At 41.1% G+C, this 25919-nt stretch overlaps 1 long non-coding RNA gene across 1 annotated transcript; it reads right to left on the bottom strand.

Moving 5' to 3' along the window:
• Positions 1-3864: 3864 nt before the first annotated feature.
• LOC118283222 lies at positions 3865-25081 on the bottom strand. The gene is made up of 6 exons (XR_007032120.1): positions 22371-25081; positions 22153-22240; positions 20893-20936; positions 11769-11853; positions 11491-11607; positions 3865-5729 (listed from the first exon to the last, which is right to left on the bottom strand). It is a non-coding gene; the product is annotated as an uncharacterized LOC118283222 (long non-coding RNA).
• Between the last annotated feature and the right edge of the window lie 838 nt (positions 25082-25919).

The raw sequence follows: 25919 nt of genomic DNA, 5'->3' as shown, positions 1-25919 counted from the left end.
AGCTCTAATACAGGCAGCTCCAAGTTAATCTCACTTTAACTTTCAGTAAAGTCTTCTGGATTGGAGGAGAGAGTGAAAGGATGCCAGAGCTTCACCTCACATTTCCCCGTACCTTCAATAAAATGGAGAAAAAAAGAATGTACAAATATGCTGCTCTGCAAACCCGGAGAAGAGCTGGAGTCTGGCAATGTCGCACAGGAGAATCAGCTCATTTTCATGCACTTTGTGTCTTTAATCCAGAGATCGCAGTCAATTCTCTAAAAGGAGTCCAGCAGCACACTTTGACTGTAGCAGGGGAAGGTGGGTGGGTGGGTGGGTGGAGAGGGTTGTGTGTGGGGGGGGGGGGGGGGGGGGGGGTAATTATGACCAGGGGAACACAGGGCTGTAATCTGTAAATCTATTCTTACCCTAAGTGAGAACTGGTACATTGGATTGATTTTTATTGAGATCATACATTATAAATGGGGCATGGAGGAGCTTACAGCCTTGAGATGGTGGTGCTCACGTGCTTCATTAATTTTTACTTCATTAACTCTCTCCTTCAGACCCTTCAACACACAATTCATTGCCGGCCATGAATCCAGGCTACAGATAAGTGGACAAGCCCGGGTACGACTTTCAGTGGAGTGGATCCACTGAGTAACTCTGTCCAAACAAATCAGTAACACATGAAATATACATAACCCCACATCAATCCGTAGTCGTGCACGAGGTCACTTCTCTCAAACTTGCGGCTTTATAAATAAGTAAATAAACTTTTCATAAAGGATAAAGTAATCGCTCAAGTCACAATAAGATGAAGTGCTTTATCGATATGACCAATCAAAAAGTCTTTAGAGCAAAAACTATTTTCAAGAAGCTGAGGAGAAAGAGCTCACCAGTGTCTCTTTTTCCCCTTAAAAAATATACATATACATTTTGGAATAGGTTATGGTTAAAATCCATATTGATAATTACAGATTATAATCCCTCATCCTCGGCTAGTTACTGTTCTTTCCTGCGGCGTGTGCACACTCACTTCTGCCAAACCAGATGCTGCAGCCGTCACTTTTTGTTTCACAGCAAGGAATTTCTAAAAATCCCCCATGGGCCCTTTAGAATGGGCCATTTGTTTAATATCATAGCCTTAAACCCAACAATATCAATCAGTCATGAAAGCACCTATGCATGCTGCTCTGCCCTGTGTCACCATTAAATCCTGAAAAGTGATGGCCTTCGCTGGTGTGCAAGGCGAGAGAAGGGAGGTAAAGTGGATGAATAAATGGATGGTGTGGACGGCTTGCTTTTGACCTTTTCTTTTTTTTTACTGATTGACCTATTCAGTAAGAATGGGAGTGTGCCTGTGCACCGCAGTGTAAAATCAACAGTGGATGCAGAACTCTTGACAGAAGTTGAGACTTGAAACATGATTGTTTGGTGTTTTCCCCAGGACTGTAGGAGACGTAAAGAGACATTTGAGGTAAAGAGCCCCAACAGACATGCCATCAATTGTTTAAAATGATTTCAATTCAAATTTGTTGTTTTATGTTTTTTTTTTAAAAATTTTATTACAAAAATGGTAATGTTCACGTGCTTAGTAAAAAAAAAAAAATATCCTAATCTACTTCTTCTCTTGCCTTGAAAAATCCAGTCCAATCTAATGTTTTGTAGATTTCTAAAGCTGAGCTGCTGGACACAAGATTTCTTCAACTCCACTAACAGAAATCCATTCTTGTAGGTTTTGAGTTCCCACATCACAGTTGTGATATCACCAAATCTAATGGTCGTACACACACACACACACACACACACACACATCCTAAACCCAGATTTAATGTGAGCACATAGAAGCGAGTCACGAGTTTGCTCATAGGCTAGATGTTATTTTTGAGGATAAAAATGGCTGATGATGACGAAGCCGAGGCGTATTTATGTAAGCTGACTCTATCTGTGTTGAATCTCTCATGGAAGCTGTGAAGTTGCTCATGCCTCAAACCTGTTGTCAGACTCTTTCCCTCGCCGAGCATGAGAACGACACATCAGTGAGCAGCAGCTAAGTGGCTTTCCCTCTGAGGCAGCATAAACTTCTTAACGTTTCAAATCTGTTGCGACAGCTGTCCCGGAGAACATTTTGGAGATCTGTCTCACCACACATGTTGAAATGATGATTCCCTCATTACGTTCGCCATCAAACAATATCTCCAAAGCTAACAGTTCGCAAAATCCAGTTAAAACATTTGGGGCCATCTCTTAAAGGAAGAAATTAATGGGAGCAAAAGAAAAACAGCTCTTAGACAATTAGCACCAGAGACCACTCTATAATCTTACGATTATTTTCACGACTTAAAAGCGGCACACATGGTTCGTATTGTGGTGGGGCAGCATGAACAACACTCGAGTGGATTTGATTTGGTCTCCCTAATCTGCATTTCCTTTAACATGCCTTTCTTCTGTTCCAAAATGTCAGTGTTGATCAACTCCAGCTGGAATAGACCAGTGTGCATCACACCAGTTCAGCAAAATTCTTTGAGAAGATTTTTCCCAGGAGGAAAGAATGAAGGCATTTTGGTCTGAGGCGTGTCTCGAGCTGTCACCCGTGATATTATGCAGATTCCATATTCAGTCATGTTTTTGTGCGTGAATCCTCTTGAACTGAGGATGCATCATTCACGCAGATTAGATTCTCAATTATTTCCTCAAGAAACGAGTCAAATATCACGAACACATAGACACACAGAGACGTTGATGACCCCAAAAAAGGTTCTCACTCTATGAAATAGTGAAATTAATCTAAGATTCATTTTTTTTCTGGAGAACCCCCAGGGCACTGCGACAAGCCCACAGGGGTCCACAGACCTCACTTTGAGAACCACTATATTGGATCTGGTTAACAGAAACATCCCAAAGCTATGATCATTTAAATAACACAGTGCCTTTTTTGTGGATTAAAAAAAAAAAGAGAGAAAAAAAAGCTGTAATTGCAAAATTTGAATTTTAACCCTGGGGCCGGTTGCTTAACCAAACATGCTTTGGCTGGTTAGGCTTAGTCACAGAGGAAATGTCTGGCACACAGATTGAATTTGTTCTCTCTGAAGTCAAAGGCAGGAAAACAATTAAGTGTGCGCCGCACATTTCACTGTGTACCACTTGACACAGTTTTTCACATCACTGGGGCAATTGTCTGCGGAGAGTGACGAGACAAAGCCATTACTTCCAGTGTCTGAAAAAGATGGCATTGTTATTTTATGATTTTGAAACATTTCAATTAAGCCGCTGATGGAGATAATAAATATAATGGCGTGAGACTCGCACTGTTTTCTTTTGTGCTGTCAAGTCCATTTTTTACGGGACGGTGACTGCCGTTAAAACCAGGGGTGCATCCGGTCCCAGAGGCAGGTATGTGTGCGTGAGTGTGTGAGAGCGTGCGTGAGAGTGAGTGTGTGTGTTGCTATCCTCCAGAGCCCCTCAACCCTCTGTCTTTCATTCAACGTCGAGCCCTTTCAAAACAAGGTGAAGTTCAGCAAAGTTTCTCTGCAGAGATGATCAAACAGTCACATCACTAATGGCGACGGGTGACAGGGCCAGTGAATACAGATCAGCTTTAATTGTGGTGGGTCTTACTGCCACTGTCTGTCAATCTGAGCCTTTGAATTGGTGGAAATTTGCTCTGTTCATTCTGGTAAATGATGTATCCAATTAAATGCTTTAGAATTCATGATCTTCAGTCAAGGTTAAATGAAAGCAGTTACTCCTGTCAGTGAGGTGATTAAAAGCGGCCGACATCGGGCACATTCTGTGCAAAAATTTAAATTTGGGACTAAAGTATGAATCTTTATTCATTACGTGCACTCCTGCTATATAAATGTCCAGCGCGGTTGCTCTTAATCACCTTGTTCATTTTAAATCTCCCTTTAATACTTCTTATTAAAATGCATCCAAGTTTTTCAAATGATAGTGTTGCACAAAATTTACTGAACTTTCTAACAGCGACTTAACTCTGTTTTTATAGGAAAAATGTAGCTTGTGACCTTTCAAAAACACTTCTTCTGTTTATTGATGCCTAGTCAGTGTAATATAATGCAAAATAGTATTCATCTCATTATCTCTACAACTATGATTGAAGGGATGCAGCGATTCCTGCTCAGCAAAACAAAGAATCAGGTTTTTGACAATTGGTTTTTAAATGAACAAAGTGCACCGCAGCAAGGAAATTAATTTTCTTCTGGCAAGATGAATGTTGAACCAGGTTATTAATGAGCATATGATGTGCTTGTACAAGTAAGTTTCCCGTGTCGTCGTGATGAATGTGACGATGGAGGTGAAGAGCATGTTGACTAATGAGTATTGTCCAGGGATCTGGTCTCGGTGCCCTCGGGGGAGAAAGCCACCGTCTGGATTTCACACATCACATGATGTTAATACCCTGAGGTCCACCAGTCAAGCTGCTTGTTAAAGAATCTGCTCCATCATTTCCACACTCCCTCTGACCCATCCAGGTTCACGTTCAGTCTCTTATTGTGCCAGATGTAATTGAAAGTCATGTACTCACTAGCTTATTATATATCTGCTTTGAAACAGTATTAATTGTTAATATAGTCAGAATCAAATCTTTCTTCCCCTCAGATGGAGAAACCTTCAGTGTCTGCGGACAACGAATCAAACTCTTGGAAGTAACATTTGACCCTTTTAGGATTAACAGAGCTATAATGAGTCATTACACATCTAACAGTTTTACAAGATGTCCTAATAAATTGGCAATTTTTCAAAATAATCAATTTATCTATCTATATATCTATATCTATAGATATATAGATATATCTATAGATATCTATATATCTATTTATATATGCTTACATTCTCCCTAAAACTTTTCCTTGCTTGCAGATGTTTTGAAGCACATAATGTACAAAATATCCTTTTAACATACATTTCTACATTTGTACAACTCGTATAATCTGTACAATCAATTAGTGCAACATTTTCCATACTAAATGACAAAATGTGTCCAATAGGCATATTTTGTGATATTAATTCATGTAATTTGTTTCTCTTTTTCTTTTCTATGGACCTAAATTATGTGATATCTTCACATGTGTAAAGTTTGTTTATGCATTTTTGTCATAAAAGTTATGAGGGGGAACAAAATGAAACCCTCTTTATCGAGTCCTACAGCTACATAATGGGACACAGGCCTGGGGGCCAAGATGCACATTTGAATGACTGCCAAATACATAAACTGGGCTCACTCAGGGGTTCATGATGAATAAATAAGGCTGTGGATTACCTCAAATCTCTTCTCAAACCACTACTCCTGTGTGCCACTCCCAGTGTAGAGACCATTTAAACTCTAGAAGGGGCCAAACATCAGCAGTTGGTCTCCTTTAAACAAGTCTGACTAAAGTAGAAAAATAAATAAAGCCTCCGGCGCCCTACTTTAATGTATTCAATTAACTGGGGTCCCTCTAGAGAACTCCAGCCCACACTTGGATAAAGAGACAGCATATCGCCTGAAGATGAATACGCTGAATGCACTCATTCTGAAGACCATGATTGGAAATCTTCCTCAACAGGTTCTTACTTAATTAAACTTCCCTTCATCTGACTTTCTGTCGCTTTCAAGGGAAAATCGGGAGAGGCGCGTTGAAAGCCAGGGAAACTTTGTTCACTGTCGCATGTTGTTGACAGGGCAATTCGGGCGACTTTTAGGGCCCGTGATAACCTCCAGCATCACCGCGGAACGTCAACTCAGCCTGAAAGAACAGAAAACTATATGAATTCTCCGATTCAATCATAGACAATTATGTGGTGAAATGAAAGAAATTCTGCAGCCGTCAAGTCTGAGTGGGAGGGATAATTATCTGGCAGTCATTACCGCTCCCATAATAGCATTTAACGACATTCACATACTGTATGAACATATTGCACTTGTTGGAAACATGTAAGCTGAAAATAATCAGAACAGCCGTTTATATATATATATATATATGACACATCCTCTGTACGCTGAGAAGTGTAACATGTTCATCATGTCCTTGAGTGAATGATCTGGTAAAATTTATCTAATTATCTTGGATATGTCTCATGAGAATCCATTCAGCATCCCTTTGTACCTTATTTTCCCTCTGCAGCCCCATTGTGCGGCGAAGCCCCAACAGAGTTTCCTATCTATTAAAATCAATCTCTCATCACGTCGCCTACATCCACCACTTGCCGCACTTTTTCCATAACGAATCGACTCAATCAAGCTCATTAAGTCTCATTATCAGCTATTTATTGTTATCTTCCTCAATGTGGCGCTGACAGGTCCACCCCGCCCACGCGTGTCCCCCTTGATACTGGGACCTTTGCTTGTCACAACGGCTCCGCGCTCACCTCTAATTGGCCTCGATTGTGTTGCTCTAGCATGGAAGAGAAAAAAATGTGCATTGTTTTTCGCGCAACAAATTTCACATCTACATCGGGCATCTCTTTCACTGCTCGTCATTCTTAAGAAGTCGCTAAAAAACAAAATCCAGTTAAAGGGAAATGACGTTCCCTTTAACAGCTGTGAATTTGATGGATGGACGTGGAAAACGGGCACGGGGGGGAAGGTCCGACGGAATTCCTTTTGTGTGGAAGTGTGGTGTTAAATACTGTGGAGGCCCCATAATGCAGCATGGCGAATGTATTTCCACAGCTGTCAGGATGACAGAGGGGCGAGTCTCTCCACAGCAGCGGCGTGCCTCTACCTGCACACAATAGACCCGCAGGATGGGAGCGTAGACAGATGAGAGAGAGGAGGGTGGATATATGTGTGTGTTGCTGTGGGGGAGGCGGGCGCGGGGAAGTTTGTCCCATCGCAGGAGTTATTAAGTTTGTCTCTTGGACACACTCGGTTTCACCAGGGTGCTCATCCCTCATTCATAATAGATGCTAATCTGCTCAGGGCTGACTGGTGACAGAGCTTCCTGCCCTTCATAGAATTAGTCCTCAGTTTTATCAAAGGACCCAAACTGCCTGCTAATTAGACTCATTTCCTCCAGCATGAATTATTTATTTCCATTGTAACTGATCAGAGGCGATTGTGACGCATCACGCTGCCACCAGCTTTCATACAGATGCGCATGCCACCACAAGCTCTTAGCTCAGTGTGGTTAGTGGGAGTAGGCTTTGGTTCAGTTCTGCAGTAAACGATGGGTTTTCATTGTGGTCAAAATGGCACAAAACCAAAAGATGCCTCATATACAATGAGCAATTACACATTGGTATTTCAGAGGTATGTCCCTTTTATGGAAACAATCTTCATGCAATACTTCATATAACCTGAAAATGCAATTTCTGAACAAATTGTGGTGGGATGCAGCTGCTGCACAGCCTGAAGCTAACCCTGAAGATGATAGACCAGGGTAAGTCTGTGGGCCTCCCCTTAGACAAAGCATGGGAAAAAAACTTTGTTTACTTGCCTATTTGTCTCAATTTCTCAATGCCAATTTGACCATAATAACCTCAGTCAAGGAGATTTTGTTTTCATTTCTATCTGTCTGTCTTTCTGTCTGTCTGTCAGCAGGATTACTCAAAAAAATACTTACCCGATTTCCAAGAATTTTTATGGAGGAGTGGGACATGACCCAAGGAAGAACTCTAAATTTAAGGTTAATTCTCTCTTCCTTGTTTTTTTACGCAGTGGGTGAAACTTTCCCTTGTGCCGTACATTGAGTTGTCATTTTTCTGTGAAGAACATATACAGTATATAAAAATGGACCTAGTCAATGGTTCCTGCAAAATGAAGCCGAGGCGGAGGAGCCTGAAGCCTGCATTCTCTGGCATCACCAGCAAAGGGCGACTCACTTGATTTATAACGTCAGTAACCATTATCCTGAGGAGTTTATATTCTCAATCGCTAGTTTCAAGTCTTCTTCAATACAAAGTAAAATATGGTGTGGATACAGTGTGATTGACAGCTGGACTGTCCAATCGGTGCATGGTTACAGGTGTAGGTGGGAGCACAGTGGACGAAAACTCAGTCAGACTCAAGCCCAATTCTACGTCCGGGTTGTCTATTTTTGCTTTGATTGACCATTGTTGACAAAAAAATTTAAGAAAAACTGCTGGCAGTCTGTTGCATTATTTAGTGCTAAAATAATCTGCCTTTAATCTCATTTTTTCAAGAGGAAAAGGAAAAGGACCTTCAACATTTTTAACACATTTAGTCTCATATCGGCTTCAGTTGATGTTTAAAGAGGTTTTTTTTTTTTTACCAGCAACTCACATTGTAAAGTGGAAGAACAATTACAACAAATAACATTTTTAATGCACGTATTTGATGAGCTACTGTATGATATTCCAGACTGAAGGTTTATGGATATATTCCATAAGTTCGGTTCTCCTCATCAAAACATTCACTCCCTAATTACATCTACTTAAGCAATTTTGAGGAGGGGAAAAAAAAAATGTTGTGCTTAATTGCATTACTATCTGGAAGGCAGAAATATGCAGAGCGAAAAAACGTATAGCAACGTGAGGGAATTGCTAATTAGTCAGATATTTGGTTTGCATTACCAAATAGCGAATTACGCCCCACGCAGATAGGAGGCTAAAGGAGTGAGGCTTCTGTTCTTGAAACTGTAATCAAACAAAGACAGATGTACAGATAAACACTAGAGGGAAAGTTTTGAATAATTATTCATCTGCTATCTCTCTGTTCGCAGAGCTGCTACTTCTTCTTCTTCTGTGAGGGATCGGCTCATTGTAGACACTTCCCTCTCTGTCATTTCACATCTGGTGCCAGGTATCAGAGAGTGTGTGGCTGAATAAAACATCTTCGACCACAATACCTTCTGATAAGGCTAATAAAAACAGTCCAAGTATTACAATAGCCTGAAATGTGCAACGGCGGAAATAATCATGATGGAGCATTGTGCTGCATTTCAGAAACTCATATTTACAAATCACCCAGATACACTGTGCTCCGGCAGCCAGCCATTTTCTCTCCCAGCGAGGTTCAATGCTCAATAAGGCTCAGTTTCAATTTGAAAGTTTATTCAGACTTTGAAGCAGTCTTAAATAAAAGATGGCCTTTTCCCTACAATAACACTTAAAATGCTCTTTTGGTTGCCATTTTCACACGAACAATGGGAAATTATGTAGAGGCAAGGAAGGAAAAAAAATCTTTTCTAATGACTACCACCTTTAGTGATTGCAAATAATTGCGTTAAGTGGTTTATTTGCCTTAGGTCGGGGAGGGTGACTCGCATATAACTAATACAAGGATCTGAACCCTCACCCTCACTGATGAGGCCTATTCACAACTCGGCTGCCCTGTGCCCCCTCCCGGCTCCTCACGCTGCATCGGGACGAGGAGTGCGTTGTTAAAGTTTCAAAGCAATGATTTTACACAGCGACATTCATCGCCTTTCTTATGTAGCAGGAAGTAATGGACCGGTGATGTTTCTCTGCTCAGCGCAGAGGAGGACAGTTAGAGGTAAGAGACACATTCGCAATCGTACAATGGAATATTATGCACTGGATTCAAAACCTACATGTTCTGTGCTAAAAATACATCATCAGGTAAGAATATGTTAATGTGGACAGCAACCACTGAATCAGAGATCTCAAATTTGAAAAATACCTAAAAAATCTGACCTTTTGAATCCCAGTATTTGTACTTAGGTGCGTAAGTTAAGACTGTACTTTCTGTTCAATAAATTGCCAGAACATTGGATTGTTACAATAAAAGTTTAAAATGCAAATTGTCAACGTTTTTTTACGTAACACATCATTAAATAAATTCCTCATCTTTAGTCTTACTTTTGGCATAAATAACTCTGAAAGGCATCAAAACATTGATCACAGACTCATAAAAACCTCCTCTGTGGTATTCCTGTTAGTTTTTATATCATTATAAAGAGAGGTGGATGCAATTGTTTTCCAGGTAGTTGTACCTCACACTGAGCTGTGTACATCTGTTTGCTAGTGAAATGAAAACGTTGAAACATAAACTTCATGTACTAAAAGGTTTTCCATCGTTCAGTCAACGTCTGTTTATCTCATCTGAGTAATTACAGCATGATCTTGAAACAGTCTTTGGAAATAAATGGTGCTGTCTATTACTCATGGAAACACGCCATGCAACATGAAGCCTACTCTAAACACAGTCTCGAAACAAAAAAACTTGATCTGTTTTTGTTTCATCGCTGACCCGTTCGGCTGCGCTCAGTTGTAGTTTACCTTTCACAAAAAAAAAGGTCTTCATGGATTATTAAACAGTATTCTGGCTGATGGTGGAAAACAAAAATATAGAAATGATTGCACACATTGTCCTCCAATTGAAAAGAGATACCCAGGGAAATCATCAAGAGAACAAAAAACCCCCCAAAAAATCCTGGATGCTGCAATAATTACTTTAGGGCATCCGGTACTCTCTCATGGAATATATCAGTGGCCACCATGTCTGGGCTTTGACCCACAGTTGCTTTGGATATATCAAGCAAACAAGGGATGAGAAACAAACCTCCCATTATGGACGACTAAAACAGTCCCTGGATAAGAAAACTGACCAGCTGGACGATGACCATCCAGAATGTCAACAAGGCTCACGGTCAAGTGTATTCTCTCTAAGAACATAACAAGTAATCAGAGCAGTAAGGATTTGATTTTACAAAATGCTAATGTGCAAAATCTAACATCAGTTGTTAAATATGGGGACGGTCTTGATGAGTGCAAAGTTTAACATTTTTCTTAGAGTTTTAATCCTGCTGCTACAAAGTTGAAGGAGATTGCACTCATTTTGTTTTTGGGGTTTCATGTTGTGAAAACCAACCAACCACAGTGTCTCAAATCTTATATTAATTTTACTCTGAAATTACTTGAAAAAATGGTGCAATCATTGGGGTAAAATTTAAATATTTGTTGACTGGGAAAAACCCCTCAGTGTTTCAAGATCTTAACAACGCTCCCATGACAATAAAGAACTGTGGGTCCATACATTTTTAACATGGATGTTATGAGCTTACCATGACTGTAATATATAAGTAGAATATTTGCTTTTTATAGAGCACCTCAAATAAACCTTAATGCATTTCAGCTTGACGCTATTATACATTTGCTAAGAATACTGATTCTAACTTTTAGACTGTGCACAAAGGTTCTTTGATTGTACACTTAACTGGAATGAAATAATGATACTTTCTTTAAAAAATATTTAACAATTCCTCAATAGGAACATTTGTGAGAAGAGAATGTTGTTACCTGCAATTTATTGGTGAATTTACACAAACGTAGAGTGATTAGATCAGAAAGTGTGATTTCTTAGATGATTACAATAATGAGAGGTTGGGGGTCACAGGAGGGAGGGAAGTTCTGCAGTTCACACACAGTTCAGGTAGTCGCCGTAGGAGCCGGCACTTAGCCTATTAGGACTAGTGCCTCAGCGCCACGCAATTAAATGTCTCCATGCAAAATGAGCACTCAGGTCATGTTTAATGGGCAGAGAACTAATAAAGGTTGGACTGAGTGGCAGGAGAGGTGACTCACCCTTCCGTGGCAGCACAAAAGGTGTCGCGAAGAAAAGAGCAGGTAGGGTCACTGGTCGCCTCGCGGACACCATCAGGTACCATAGAATCGCCCTGCACAGGCCTGCATCTCTTCTTCCTGGGAAGGAATCACATCAGCAAGATGGAAGCGTAAACGCCTCAGATTCACACGTGTAGACGCAGAGAGAAACAAATGTATCTCCTATGCAGGCACGGAAACATTTTCCCAGCAGCTCTTCTGATGTTATGAATGTGATTTTTGCTTTGGCTGACACATACACTATTACTGTTGCTGCTGTCCTTCATGTCGGATGTTCATCAGCCGCACACTCATGGATCTGCAGCCGCACGGTGCATATTTTCCCTGTAATAGTGTAGACAAAAGACAACATGACACATAACATAAACCCTGGAGTCGATACTTTGCTTTTAATGGAGAAAGATGAAAATATCAATACCAGCTCATTTACACATTTTGTTGCCCAGTTACTTATAGTTAATTGATTTTAACAGCCGCATGGGAGACAAAGCAAGAAATCAATTGCGGGGTCCAAGTTAAGTGACTGCGTGACAGCTCATATTGTGGCCAAACCAACGTGGTCTAATCAGAAAAGACAATATTCCAGAGAGGACAGACAGGAGGAGTGACTGCTGCGGCTGAGTTCGACACGCCACCTCCCTCCACGACAGCAATACCAAGCTGTCTGGCACGAAAACATGAGATGAAGTGGAATAAATTCTCTTGGTAAATGTTATTACAAACAATATGCCTTCATGAAAAAGAAAGAGGGAAGCGCAATCTTCGCAGAATGACCATTCTGCAAACCGTTTATCAACTTGAAATGTTATTTCATGCATTAATACTCCACAAACTGCATTCCCCCCCAGCACTTGCAGCACAAAAGCCCTCCGATTTATGATTACCAGTCAACTAAGCAATAGTCTGTGGCCCCCGCCGACACACCACTTCCTTTTACTTCCCTCACCGCGAGCTTGTCTCGGGGCCCCTGCAGGTTCAGAGACAAGGCTGTCAGGATAATGTGATCAAGGTGGATGCAGGCTGAGAGAAGCTAAATCGTGGCCGGGGGATGACATTCTTTGATTTTTAACCATTACAGAGTTTTCACAGAGCTGCAGTCAATTTATTTTATTTATTCTAATGAAGAGCATTAGGAGTGCCATAGTGTGCTGCACTGCACATTGATCGCCTCGTTAATCACACTTTGCAGACACTCGCAAATCAAGTTCTAACAGCAAGCACTGAATCAAGTGCAATGAAGCATAAGCTCCTTCACAATTTATGATCTTTCAAATTGCATCTTTTCAACCATTAAATTGCAAGATACCATAAATTTTTATCCTCTCTTCTTCGGTCCTTGCATTGATTCTGTCGTGTGAAAAATAGAACAGCAGTAAATTCAGGCAGTTAGACAAAATTTAAGCCTTGTCTTGAGAAAGGAAACTGAATGGCACAAGGAAGGCTGTTAATTTGCCATCGAGAACAAATATCAGGAGTGATAAAAATGTAAAAGTCCAACAGAGGCTCGGATGGGTTCCAGTCCTCTACAACCTTGAGCTCTTTTACTTCACTACCCCTCAAATGCCAGTGCACATCCAGGGTCTTTAACACCGTCCTTTAACATTAGGTATCTGATGTGCTGCAGGATTAGAATTGAGTTCTCACCATATATGAAAATGACAAGGTCCTTTTTTTCCATGTGCCAGACAGTCGCAAAACCGGCAGTTTGCAAAGAAGTTAAAACAAACCACAGTTCACATTACGTACACAATGCCAGTATTTCACTTACTTTTTCTCACCCTCAGCAACAGCAGTCAGGTTTGAGTATAAAAAAAGAAAACCCTCCACAAACTCTGAAACTCAACACTTAAAGGTCATTACATTTAACCTGTGTAAAATGTAAAATGGTTGTTACCTGCCCCATACTGTTCTCAGAAAATGGCATAATTGTTCTCCGATTGCATCTCACCCGCACCAAGCTGTAAGGAACACTTGTCAAACAATACAGTCAAATTAGTTCTCTGTGATTGAGCATGTTGAGGATTTATCCAGTACATTACATGTCTTTGAAAAGAAACAGAAGTGCCGCGGGGGAAAAAAAGGTCTCAATTACTGTGATAAAGAAAAAGGAGAGGCAAGAGAAGCAGTCAGTGGCTTCCAAAGGTGAAGTTTTAACCTCTCCACATCCTGACCAACTCTTAAGTTATGATTGGAGAGTGGGCCTGCTGTTACATGTGGCATGGAAATAACAATACCTGCAATATGAGATTGTGAAAGCACATTTTTTAAGTAAGATACCACTGTATATCAAAACCTCATTTGTGTTACAAGAGAGACACTACTGGAAGATGCAGGTACATGAATATCTCAATGTGAAGTGACGGACAAGAGCAAAGGCTGACTCCTGCAGGTTTCTGCTACACGAGAATTCAGGAAGCAAATGACATTTAAAAACATCTATCCCTAATTTTTACTCCTCAGAGCTCTCCTTCACTAACCCCTGCACAGGCGAAAGCAGGGCAGCAGTAATCACACAGACAGACAACTGTCCCCCGGAAAGGTGAAAAGGGAGACTACGGCGGCGTGGCCAACGGGCGTGGAAGATAATGCTGCTCCAGTCACTTTCATGGGAGGAGCCGCTCGACTCAGACAGCACCGCAGAACGACTCCACATCCCGGGACAAGTAACAGTGGCCAGGCAGCAAAAGTGTTTTTGACACAGACCCTCCCCAAGGGAAGGCAAATCAGCGGAGGAAATAGCATGTAAGGAAAACAAACCATAATAAAAGGCATAAAAGCTCACAAACATTGGATTGATCAGACAATTACAACCCATCTGGCTTGTTAAACGCAATCTGCTATCACACACAGCCTGGCAGTTTGGCTTCCTGCAGTTGGACTGTTCCCAGACATGCAAACGACTGAAGTTCAAGTCTGGTGTTATTCTATAATTTACATTATATTCGACAAATGTCTCAAAGAGACCAAAAACAAATAATGAGTTTATCCAACAAAGCAGCAAATGGCTACAAGGACTTTATTTTCACTCTTTCTTTTAATGTCGACAGCTAACAAGGCACCGACGGGATTATTTCACACATCCATTACGGGATCATTTCACACTATCTCAGAATTTGACGGTATGGGAATTCCAATGTGTGTGGGGAAAAGTGGACAACATTGTAAAGGTATATTAAAATCAACCTGCTTCGTCTGACAGTTTCAGCCAATCACATTGACCCCGCTGAGCACTGGGACCTGAGTCTCAAAAATGTGGTTCTTTTCATGTTTGGAATGACAACAAAGAAACCTGAACCTAAAACCCATCGCAGCAAATCTGCACTTTCCTCTTTTTGAGGAATTGAATCTCCTCTGCTTTGGTCAAATATACAGGTTTTACAGTTTAGGTGCAACATGTTCAACTTTTCATTTATTCCACACGCACAGACACAGGTTACACAGAGGTTAGCACTTTCATCTTATCTAGATTGTTATTGTTGCAGTTCTTTGTTTTCCCAAATCAAATGTGTATCTCTCCACAATTCCTTCCTGTTTAGGGAACCCTGCACTTTCAGCGTCTTTGTAGCTAAAGTCTGATTTTGCTTGAACCTCTCTGTGCTGTAGATCTTCATTGTTGTCGAAAGATTCATCACTGAGCCACGCTTTTGCACTGGAGGACATTTCATCCTTGCTATGGATAAACTATGTACTCGATTCAACATACACTGTTCTGCTGCTGTAAATACTTACTGGAGCCCCAGATATGTATTAATCCACAATTGAAAATAGAAAATAACGTTCACACTGTCCCGCTGTTTAGTCTTCTCTTTTTCTAAATGAAAGTCTTTAGTTTTAAAATACTCAAGTGGGCCACAGAGGTTGTAAAGTAGTAATACTCTACCACTTCTATTGAATTCTAATGCCTTCTTGGATTTCTTTGGATTTGTTGAGAACAATAGATGTATAGAATATCACCAGCCATGTCGATTAAAATGCAAGAATCCAGGGAGAAAGTTTGAGTCTAAATCTGAGGGCACAGCGTGGGGATCATCTCAGCCACGTCACAACACAACAAGCATCGTTCAGGTTTTAAATGTCATGATGATACGTGACTAGGGGATCTTCTGATCTTCTCTGTGCGCATCTGTATTCTCGTCTGAGCTGTACGAAACACACTGCATTGCACTTTCCCCTTGTGATGACTTGTAGATACCTGGACCATAACACATGTTTGACTCTAGAGGCAAGCGCAGATCAACAAGCACACAATGGTGCTCTCAAAAAGACACTTTCCCCGGCCCAACAAAGGGAGATGCTGCGGCGTATGACAACTTCTTGTGAACGACAAAATGCCGCCTGACAAGCTTTCAAGGGATGGGTGAGCTCTGGCAGATTACAGAGATCTTTATCTTTTCATAAAACGGAGTGCAGCATTTAAGTGCCAATGACTGAGAATACAATCTGAATTGTAAAGTGTGTCACAGTCATTACATGGAGATGTAGGGCCAGTAATGGTGAGAGTAATTGTGTGATGACAGTTTCACTGCACAGTGACATTCTCTGGGGCATTGTCATCATCCCTGACAGGTAATATGGGTCCACTGGGAATTGGGTATGTCTTACAGTTGGAGTTTCTTGTCCGTAAACACCCCCCCCCCCCATCCAACCCATCTTTACTTACAGCTTCGTCAAACCCCAGAACTTGCAGTGGCTTTTCAATATAGCTGCGGGTTTGAGTGAGGTAATTAGATGTTAATGTGAAATAATGGAATCATGGCGGGTTGTTACATAGGGAGAAACGCAGGCCCGGGCGAGATCTCGGAGTGAAAAGCACAATTGCTTAAAAATCAAAACATGCTGTCAGCGGCTCACCTAAGCAGCAGAAAATGCCCTGACTCTGGAATACATTACAATGGTAATTGCTCTGACAAAATTACCTTGTCTAAGATGAGCTCGACCAGACATCTGAGATATGCATGTCGATTGGCTCAATTTCATGATCATTGGGAGGCTGAAATCAAGGCCTTTATGTGAGGGAAAATCAACAGGGAAATTGACATAAACATCCGAGGCATTATACTGAAAGGTAGAAATGGCTTCATTTTCACACAGCATTGTGTTGCGAATCTATTTTAACCTGAAGCCGTACGTTTAGAGCAGCCGTTCTTCAGGAGGAAACTGTCGAGCATTTGACACTGCAAAACGTAAATATATGGCAAGTGAAATACTTCAATCATTAATTTGAACGAATAAATAGATGTCGCTCCCTCTAGTGGTTAAATCAGCTTTTGTTTATTAAATAAAATATGTTAAACGTAATGTTTACTGGATGTCAAAGCTACGAGCTGCTGTTCCAGATCAAACATGCCTCTCACTTCCCCGCAGCGATTGTTATCAATTCTGCGATTTTGCGGCTCTGAGAGCAACAAAGGAGGTTGAACAACAGCCAAGACTGACTGTGGGAAATGGCTTAATAAATAAAAACAGAGCGTCACACGCGGACGCCACCTCTGATTGTTAGTCGTGGCTCTTTCTGTCTGGGCTGTTCCTCACGCGTATCAGGACAGGGAGAGCTAAAATGCCTCTCGTGTCTGTGATCTGATGAGGATCACCTTCATCCGTTTGAAAGGTGATTTCTGAGCAAAATTGTTTCCCCCGAACACATGCTGCTTGAGCCGAGAGCACATTTTTCCAGCATGTTAACAAACATGTAATTTCCATAAACACGTCCAGTAATTGACAGCTTGATTTGGGCTCTGCCAGGGAGCTGACAGACAGTTGTTGGCTCCTTTAATGCAGGCAGCACGGGCTTAAGGCCTCACCAGGCTGTAATGAGCTTCTCGGTGCTTTGTCTGGATTAGACCAACAAACACAGACAAAATCTCACACAAATCCCATCCAACAGCCTTTATCTTGTTATATTACATCATGTACTGTAATTCACAATTACTGTCAAATTCCGAAAGAATCAACGTAAAATATCAACAATGACAAATTTTACATTTTAATCTAAATCCACTTTAAACAGAGCGGCGAGTCAGGTCTCACGCAAGGTGCCTGCAGATGTATTGCTTTTAAAACCTAAAGACTAAATCAAAAATAAGTACGGACTTTCAGTCAAATGACGCAAAAATGGTTTATCTGTCATGTTTCTCTTGTTTCAAAAGAAACAGAATTGCAGGTAAATAGAAAATTTGTTTGGGTCCATGCAAACGTGAGCATTAGGGTTTATGGATTTTACTGTGAAAACAGCGAAAAGAAAAATACATAAAATAATCTGAATGATTATCTAAGACAAAATTCAATTATAAGATAATTCAAGATTTTTATAGTCGGATTTTTGTAATTCCGAGTTTAATACATTATTAGGAACTTGCAGAGTTATTTGTGAAATGTTATTAATGTCACATTGCACATTTACTCAGGTTTTGTTAATAGTAAATTCACGTCACGCTCATTTAAGCCCTTACTGTCGCTAAAACGGAATATTTGTTTTTCCGAAGGTGAAGCATGAAAAATGCATTTGAACAAATGAATAATTAAACTTGGACTATGGATTTGGCTTGGTCTGTTTGCTTTAGTTGCTGAATATCAGTGGGGGTCTACATTTGAAGCCTGCAGTATCTCAAGGCAACGGTTTGCCGCTTGAACACCAGCAGCACATTCAGCCTTATTCTCCTTGTGAAAAGCTGTGGTTCAAGAGCAGCCGAGAGACGGTGGCGAGCACAAGAGGAAAAAGAGACTCTGATAAATCTGTATTGAACAGTGTGTGAAGGATGTTAATACATATTAATGGTGACAGGAATATTTGCAAGTGAATACACTGGCAAAGGGGATTAAACATAACTCTCCATAGAAGGGGAGGTATCATCACTCCCATTCTGGCGTGGGACTCGGCCGTATCAGATTCATCCCCATGCACACTGCCAGCAAACACTAAGCCCTTATCTCTCCACTGGGCCTCTCCGGAGAGTTTACAATTTCTCGCTTCGTTGGAGCCTGAGCTGAGCTTGTTACTGGCACAAAGGCTGAGAGGTGGCCTGGTTGAGAGCACAAAGCCACCCTCACCTCTGGACAGACACACATTTCCCTCAGATAACGGACGACTTGTTGGACAGCGGCACCGGGGTCTCCCTGTACATTAGCCACACATTCTCCAAAACTGTGGGACCCACAAAAAAAGTTAAAGGTGGAAAAAAAACCAAACATACATGACACAGTGACATGGCTCCAGTATGTTAATGAGTTGTGTTAGAGGTGGCAGAGGGACGTGAACCCAGCAGATGTGATCTGGTTCCTGGGAGACACCTAACCGTCCCGCCGTTGGACGCTATTCTCCGAGGGCACGGGCATCAACGTTTGCTACTCCGCTGATTATATTAACTCCTGAGGGAATTAATGATAAACCAAGGCATGAAATTTAGGGTAAATGTGCCATTTAACCACACCAAAATCTTTTTTTTCATTAATTTTTAGACTGATAAACCCATTTAGTTAGGTAATCATATATTTTTTATATAGTATATTTATTTAGTTTAACTTTTCATTTACAGTATCCAACCCTCTGAAACCTCTTTATTTAGATGTAACATAAAAAACACATGTAATATAACAAACTAAATATTTTGTGGATGACCACTTTGGCAGTTTAGACAATGTATTTTGAAAAATACTTCATGAAATTACTAATAATGAAGAATAAATGAATCAACAAACAATTCTGACTTTGGATTAAAACATAGAGTAGAAAAGATTCCATTTCATCAGTGGTATAAAGACGCCATGTCGCCTGATTTTAGAGATATAAATCCCTGATGAGTTTAAACTAAAACAAGCTCGAGAGCTTGAACAGGGGAGGACTCTACAATATATTAAATATGATTTCAGTACCTGAGTATATGGCCCGTTTACATTCACTTCCTTTTACACATGAATAGATGTGAATATAGCAAATTATTCATATAAAAGTGACCCAGATAAAACTGTCTGAACATAGAGGTACACTTTAAAGTTTGTGACCGATTCACAATAATTTGACAATTGACCCAGGACAGAATACACAGAGGCTCACAAAAAATAAAAAAGGTTGGGTCAAAACACGACAAAGTACTGATAAGAGCTTTTTGAGTAAAGGTTTGTACTGTGGCTTTTCTTTACTGCAGGGAGGATAATAAAAACACAAAACATGCAAGTTATTTCACTCCATTTTACATCAAATGAAAATGCCAATATGGTTTCAGTCGGGTTTTAAGCTGACAAGTAATATTGGATTGCTGCTCGTCTTACAGTAAGTCTCCCACGTCACGGCACATTCTGCAGACATGTTGCTGAGACAGCTCTGGCATTGTTTTCTGGTACACGGTGAAATTCTATTTTCAGTTTTACTTGGTGCAGTAATTATCTGCATTGTTGGTGAGAATAAAGAAAATAAAGTGCATGAATATGTGCCGGTCAATTGGATTCTGTCAGTTCAAGCAGAATTGGGTACACAAGCGAGCAGCTTGCCAGCTTGTAATAACGATGGTGTTTGCGTGGAACAATTTCCCCTCTAAAACAGCTCATCAACAGCAGAGAGAGTCTGTCACCCAGGGTACGGAGTGACAAGTCTTCTGCATCTTTGTCTGTTATTAACATGTCTCTTACGACAAGCTCAATTATCTGACACTGCCCGTAATTTCCATTCCTTTTTCTGGCACAATGTAAAGTTCCTCTCCTTCATTTTCAAAGCTGGTCTTTTTGGATCCGGCAAATACTGATATAAGACATGTGTGGGAGGAGGACGTGAAAACTGAGGGAAACAACATCTGCAAGTCACAGCAAAGTTGCTGCAGGCCTGCTTCGCTGTGGCCTTGATCATCTCCAATATTTCCCATGTAAAAAGGCTGAATGCTAAACATTTTCATTACAGTAAAGTTGTTTTGTTGGTTTTCTATTGTTGAGCGTGGCTGTTATATGCTGAGCGAGGGGGGGATCGGATAATTTAAAGGCAAAATAATATAAATATTACAATGTGTGAGACCTACAGATTTCATCCACAACCTCCTGCATCTGTTCTGACGTTAGCCGAGGTCAAACCCTGTGTTCAAAGTGCTCAGAAAATGATGGAGGTTTGACGATCAAAAAGACAGCTGAACAAACTCTATCTGCCGATGAAGCTCATATGATACGATGGAAACAGCTACTAAACGGACCCTCATGGTGAAATCAGATATCTTTTCAATTGTTTGTTCAGGATGGTGCAAGTCTTCTGCCTTCATTTTGGAATTATCTATGAGTTCATCAAACCAGATTCCGGATGGCTTTGTTATTAGTAAGCCGTGTTCGTGCGTGCGTGCGTGCGTGTGTGTGTGTGTGTGTGAGACCTTCACAGTACTGACTACTGACCTGTCTGTGGTGTAGCCGCACTCATGTGAATGTACAGTAATTTTCTAAAGAAAGATGGAAAATACAAATTACATTAAAGATTCTTCCAACCAGCGCCACTTGATTAAGTAACACGTAAAAGCCTGCATCCTTTTTTTCATTCACTTTAATGAACCATTTAAGCAGATTCTTTTTTTTCACAGAGCTGCCTAATGATTATTTTCAGACTGCAAAATCTCGCAATCATTTTGAATAACTCCAAATGCCATTCAAACGACTAAACTCACGTTTTGACACAGAGAAAATACGGGTAGACACCTTTTATCTCTAAGACATTTTTTTCTCCTTCTTTTTGGCAAACATGGCTCTCAATCTGAGAAGTTCAAGTCTGAATCATAGCTGGGAGCTATATTCTGGAAACGTTATGTTTAAGTGCAGACCCCAAAGGCCCCGTTGGAGGTTCCCTCACTGCCCCGAATCTCAGAGCCATAGGCCGGATCCACTGGTGAACGGAGGGATGCGTGATAAAAAGTAAAAATGTTCCAGCAAAGTGAAATATCGCTGTAAGTGGGAGTGTCTGGGTTGCTGCGGGTGAACGTTAGAGGAAGTGGTAATGATGACAGCTCTAACTCAGTGCAGGTGCAGTAAAGCATGGCAGGTTGGTCAATTGCCCAGAACCCATTACTTCTCCCCAGAGACCAACCCTGTAATGTGCTAGGTACCTTCTGTAAAGGATTGACCTATTGTCAACAGAGAGATCTCCCAGGTTTTACATAAAGACACAAGTGCACCTCACAAGGTTACGCAGGCAGGTTAAGAGCATGTTAAATGTCTCGGTGCGCTGTTTGCTAACAAAGCATATTATGCAAGAAGAAGAACAAGCCTTGAAACACCAGTTTGCTTCATCATTAAACTAGCGGAGCATTGTTTATACAGAGGACGGTGCAGGGTATTCCAGCTACGGGCAACATATTCTCTGTCTACACTGTGTGGCTGGTCTTGTTGGGACAGGTTTAGTATTGGCCTATTGAGCTGTATTTTGTAGGCGAGCACAAAGCGGGCAAATGTAAAATTCATGATACGGTTTCCCTCTTTGTGAGTGTCTTTCCAGGAGCTGGAAACATTCACAACTGTGGAGATGGGAATAGGATGACCTTGGGTGCCAGATACATCACCGCTCCTGTGTCATCTTCAGACAGCCACTGTTTGACCACTATCTACCAGATGCATTCTATCCGACACTTGTAACAATAGTGTAAATGGGACGAAAATTGAGCTCACCTCAAAGGCAGACTTCAGTCCTCTTGAAGGCTGAAAGCCCTGGATGAGCCCAGTGCCCGGTGGCGGCTCGCAGTCCTTGTTTTGCTCCCTGAGACGTGTGTAATCAGAGAGAAAGTCCAGCACAGATTACAGTCTTCAATCAGTCAGGGAGGAAAATGATATGTACATCATTGTCTCTGCAGCACATCCCAGCCACTGTCATCCTGCATGCATATTACCTGTGTCAAAGCTGCCAGGGACATGACGAGAGAAACTGAGAGCCATCACGGAGCCGCCACTCAGGGGGGTGTCGAGTCGTCGAGCCGCGGCAGCCAGATTCAGTCTGCGCGGGGACTCTTCTCTGACCTCCAGGATGTTGTTGACACCATTTAATGTACATTTTCAAATACAAAACATCCCCTTTCACATCTGAAATCGTTTTCAATGGGCTGAGTAACACTAAAGGCCAGCTCTTATCACCAAAAGAGAATATCGAGAGAACACTCTGCAGTTTTTTTTTTTTTACAGCTTGAGTCCGAGGAAGTTGAAGCTGTTGTCACGTTTGACCTTGAAGTGCACAATGAAGACAGAGTTATTTTGTACAGTGGGACTATATGACTGCTGTAGGGAATGGCTGCAAATTATCCCTCCTAATCTTCTCATGAGATCTTCTTACAAAAAATTCTATCCTCACTAAAAACAGACGCATGGTGTGCGTGAGGGCAAAGGTAAAACACAATGCAGAAAATTTGATGTTGTCATCTCATTGTTGGAGATTCAATTTTCACAGTTTGTTTCAGGAGAACATCCATACGATAAATGCAAAACAGCAGGAGAGCAAAATCTACAATAAAGCTGGCAAAGATGGATTGAAATGGAACATAGCAAGGCCATAATCTCCCTGAAACAAGAGTTTTTAATTTGAAGCTGTGAACGGCACTTTTGCATTTAAAAGGAAGATGGAGGATGATTTGCAGCCACACCAACACACATGGATCTCACTTATATATGTACAGCCTCAAGTGTAACCACCCAACCTGACACCATAAATAACGACAGAAAATATATGACAATGATTCACAGGCGTGCGACTCCTTGCCGTGTCTATCGGGTTTGCATAATAGCCGCCTCTGTCCCACACCAGGTATCTGTTCACCTTGAGATGTCCACACCGAAACGCAATGTCAACACGAGCACGCTACAGCTCGACGATTGTGTTTGTCTCCTCGGGTCCTGCTGGGGCTCCGGAGGGAGGTCACCAAATTGTCTCTGGAATAAAAAAAAAAAGGCGCTGACCTTTGCTAAATTGGCCACATTCAGTAGACAGGGAATATCAGGTTATTGAGTTGATCCATGCTGTGTTTCCTTGCCTGGGGAAAATGATCTGCGCTATTGTCTGCCTTCTGTAGTTGATCAAGGGCAAGAATGTGTCAGGAATGTAGAAACACAAGGCACTTTAAAAAAAAATGTAGTTTGAAATGTCCTGATGGTTTAAGGTGAAAAAACAACAACACCATTAGCTAACATAATATTAAGCAGGAAGGTAAGTGCTTTTCACTTACAGAGAGACTTGCAGTTTGTATCCAAAGGAAAACGAAACAGGCTTTATGCTCTAAATTCTCTGAGATGTTTCACAGAAAAGACATATTGTAAATGAAATGCAGCTGCAGAACCCCAACAATTCATTGCACTGTACTTTCAAGTTGTTGATTCCTTGAGAAAAGTAAATAATAGTCATTTTGCAAAATTGCAGGCCTATCCCTCAACGACTGAGGAAAAACAGTTCAAATTGGGCAGGGATAGGGAAGAAGCAGCCCTCTCGCTGAAGTATTTTGTATATTTGGGGACAGCATAATGCAATAAGTCATTTCTGCCCGCAGTTCGCATTACCTCCCAATGGTTAAGAACCATAATCCCAATAGCATTTCGAATTCTATCACACATACAGTCAGAAATGTTATTGCATGATTATAGTGTTCCTCTGCCTCTGCAGAGTTATTGTATTTATGCATTTTGCACATGAATTGGAAGAGAAGTTGAGCACCGTGTACAATTACACTGCTATTCAAACTGAGCCAGAAGAACCAAATCTATCTGGTACAATAAAAAAACACACACACAAACAACCTGCAGTGTAAGAACTGTTTGAAATGCTACCCGCCAGTGACAAAAAAACACAATATTACGGGCACAAAATTGAAAAAGCTTTCCTTTGACTCTTTCTTTCCCTTTAAAATAAGACTCAAGTCAAATTTGTGTCTCGTTGTTCTTTCACAAAATTGGTGCCAAATTATGCTCAAACCACATAAGTGACGACAAGGAACGAAGACGCGTTTGCCTCAGTGGATCAAAGCCAAGGGAAGCTTTACTTTTCTTGCTTCCGTGTCAGTATATGTATTTTAATCTAACAACTATACACTGACGCAACCTCTCCAGATTCATTAACGTGGCTGTAAATGGCTCTGCTCATCCTAATCTGAGCTGACGCTGACATAAAGATGCAAAAACAGATAAAGTTGGCCTCCGGTCCGGGTGGTCAGTAGAAATGACACTGTGGACACGGTCACGCTCGGCCACACACCATCTCTCTCTCTTCCTCGTGTAACCCACTGATGGCTGCTTTTTATCTGCAGTGGCCAGAAGCACATGCCTCCTCCTTATGTTATGAGGTGATGGCACTTTGTCAAGCAAGACAAAGTTGTCCTGCCACTGACAGCAGACAGTCAGCCTCCATTTCTCTATACATTTCCAACTGTGCATGTGATTTGCACCATAAAAGCTTAAAGCAAGTCATAAAAAAAGAAATCCTGGTGATTCAGAAAAATTTCCTAAATCTCACAACTTAAATTATTTCTAAGGACTCACAAATCCGCCACTCTTCACAACTGGAATCCCCCCAAAAACCTCCTCGATCCTCGGTGCAGATCGTCCCAGAGGTCTGTGTATCACAGATTTCATTCCTGCAGGGAGGCAAAGATTATTACAATATTCAGATTACCGAGCAGGGGAAATTAATTGGACTAATTAACATACAAGTAAATGATGATACCGTTAACACATTTCATTAACTCAAACTGTCATTCTATGTTCCTGGTGCACTTGGTATTGCATTACAATGAATTGGATTCATTAAATTATGCAAATGAAAGGAACGACAGAGTGGACCAGTCCTTTTTTTTTTTTTAAACGTTACAGTCTCATTTTCTGACTCGTTTTCAGCAAATTGACAAGGACTCCAAAAGCATGTGCTGTTCATTCTGATTAACCAGATAACACTTTTCATTGAATACTATTTTAATTATGTTCACATGCACTAAAAAACATGTTGGCTTCAAGAGACTTTTTCTTCCTTGTGCTGCTGCTACAGCCTTACATAAAAGATAAAATAGCAACAGTACCTAATTAGTAAAATGTCCCATTTAATGTAAGAGGTGAAGACAGTGATACAGTATACGCGCAATACCAGGTTACCATGTTAAAAATATATAACACAAAATTACACAATTACTATTTCAGGGCAGAGCAGCTCGTTCACAAGGTTTCCCTTCAATTTCACTCAAACATACATGAATCCAGGTCATACAAGATGAGCGGTTACCTTCCACGCCTCTGTAGGGTTTCTTCAAAGTCATGAGACACTACTTTGTTCTCTGGCGGCAGAATATGTTCCTGACATTTCTGTGTGACATTAACTTGTGGTTAATTGAGGGTCCACACCTCTTGTTGGCCCCGGTGACTTCTGTCTTCATCTCAGCAGCACAACGCGGAGAAGGTCGAGGGGGTCAAAC

This window comes from Scophthalmus maximus, chromosome 14 (assembly GCF_022379125.1).
Source record: "Scophthalmus maximus strain ysfricsl-2021 chromosome 14, ASM2237912v1, whole genome shotgun sequence".
NCBI classification, from domain to species: domain Eukaryota; kingdom Metazoa; phylum Chordata; class Actinopteri; order Pleuronectiformes; family Scophthalmidae; genus Scophthalmus; species Scophthalmus maximus.
The sequence above is the reverse complement of the archived record's forward strand: the minus strand, read 5'-3'. Positions and strand labels throughout refer to the sequence as shown.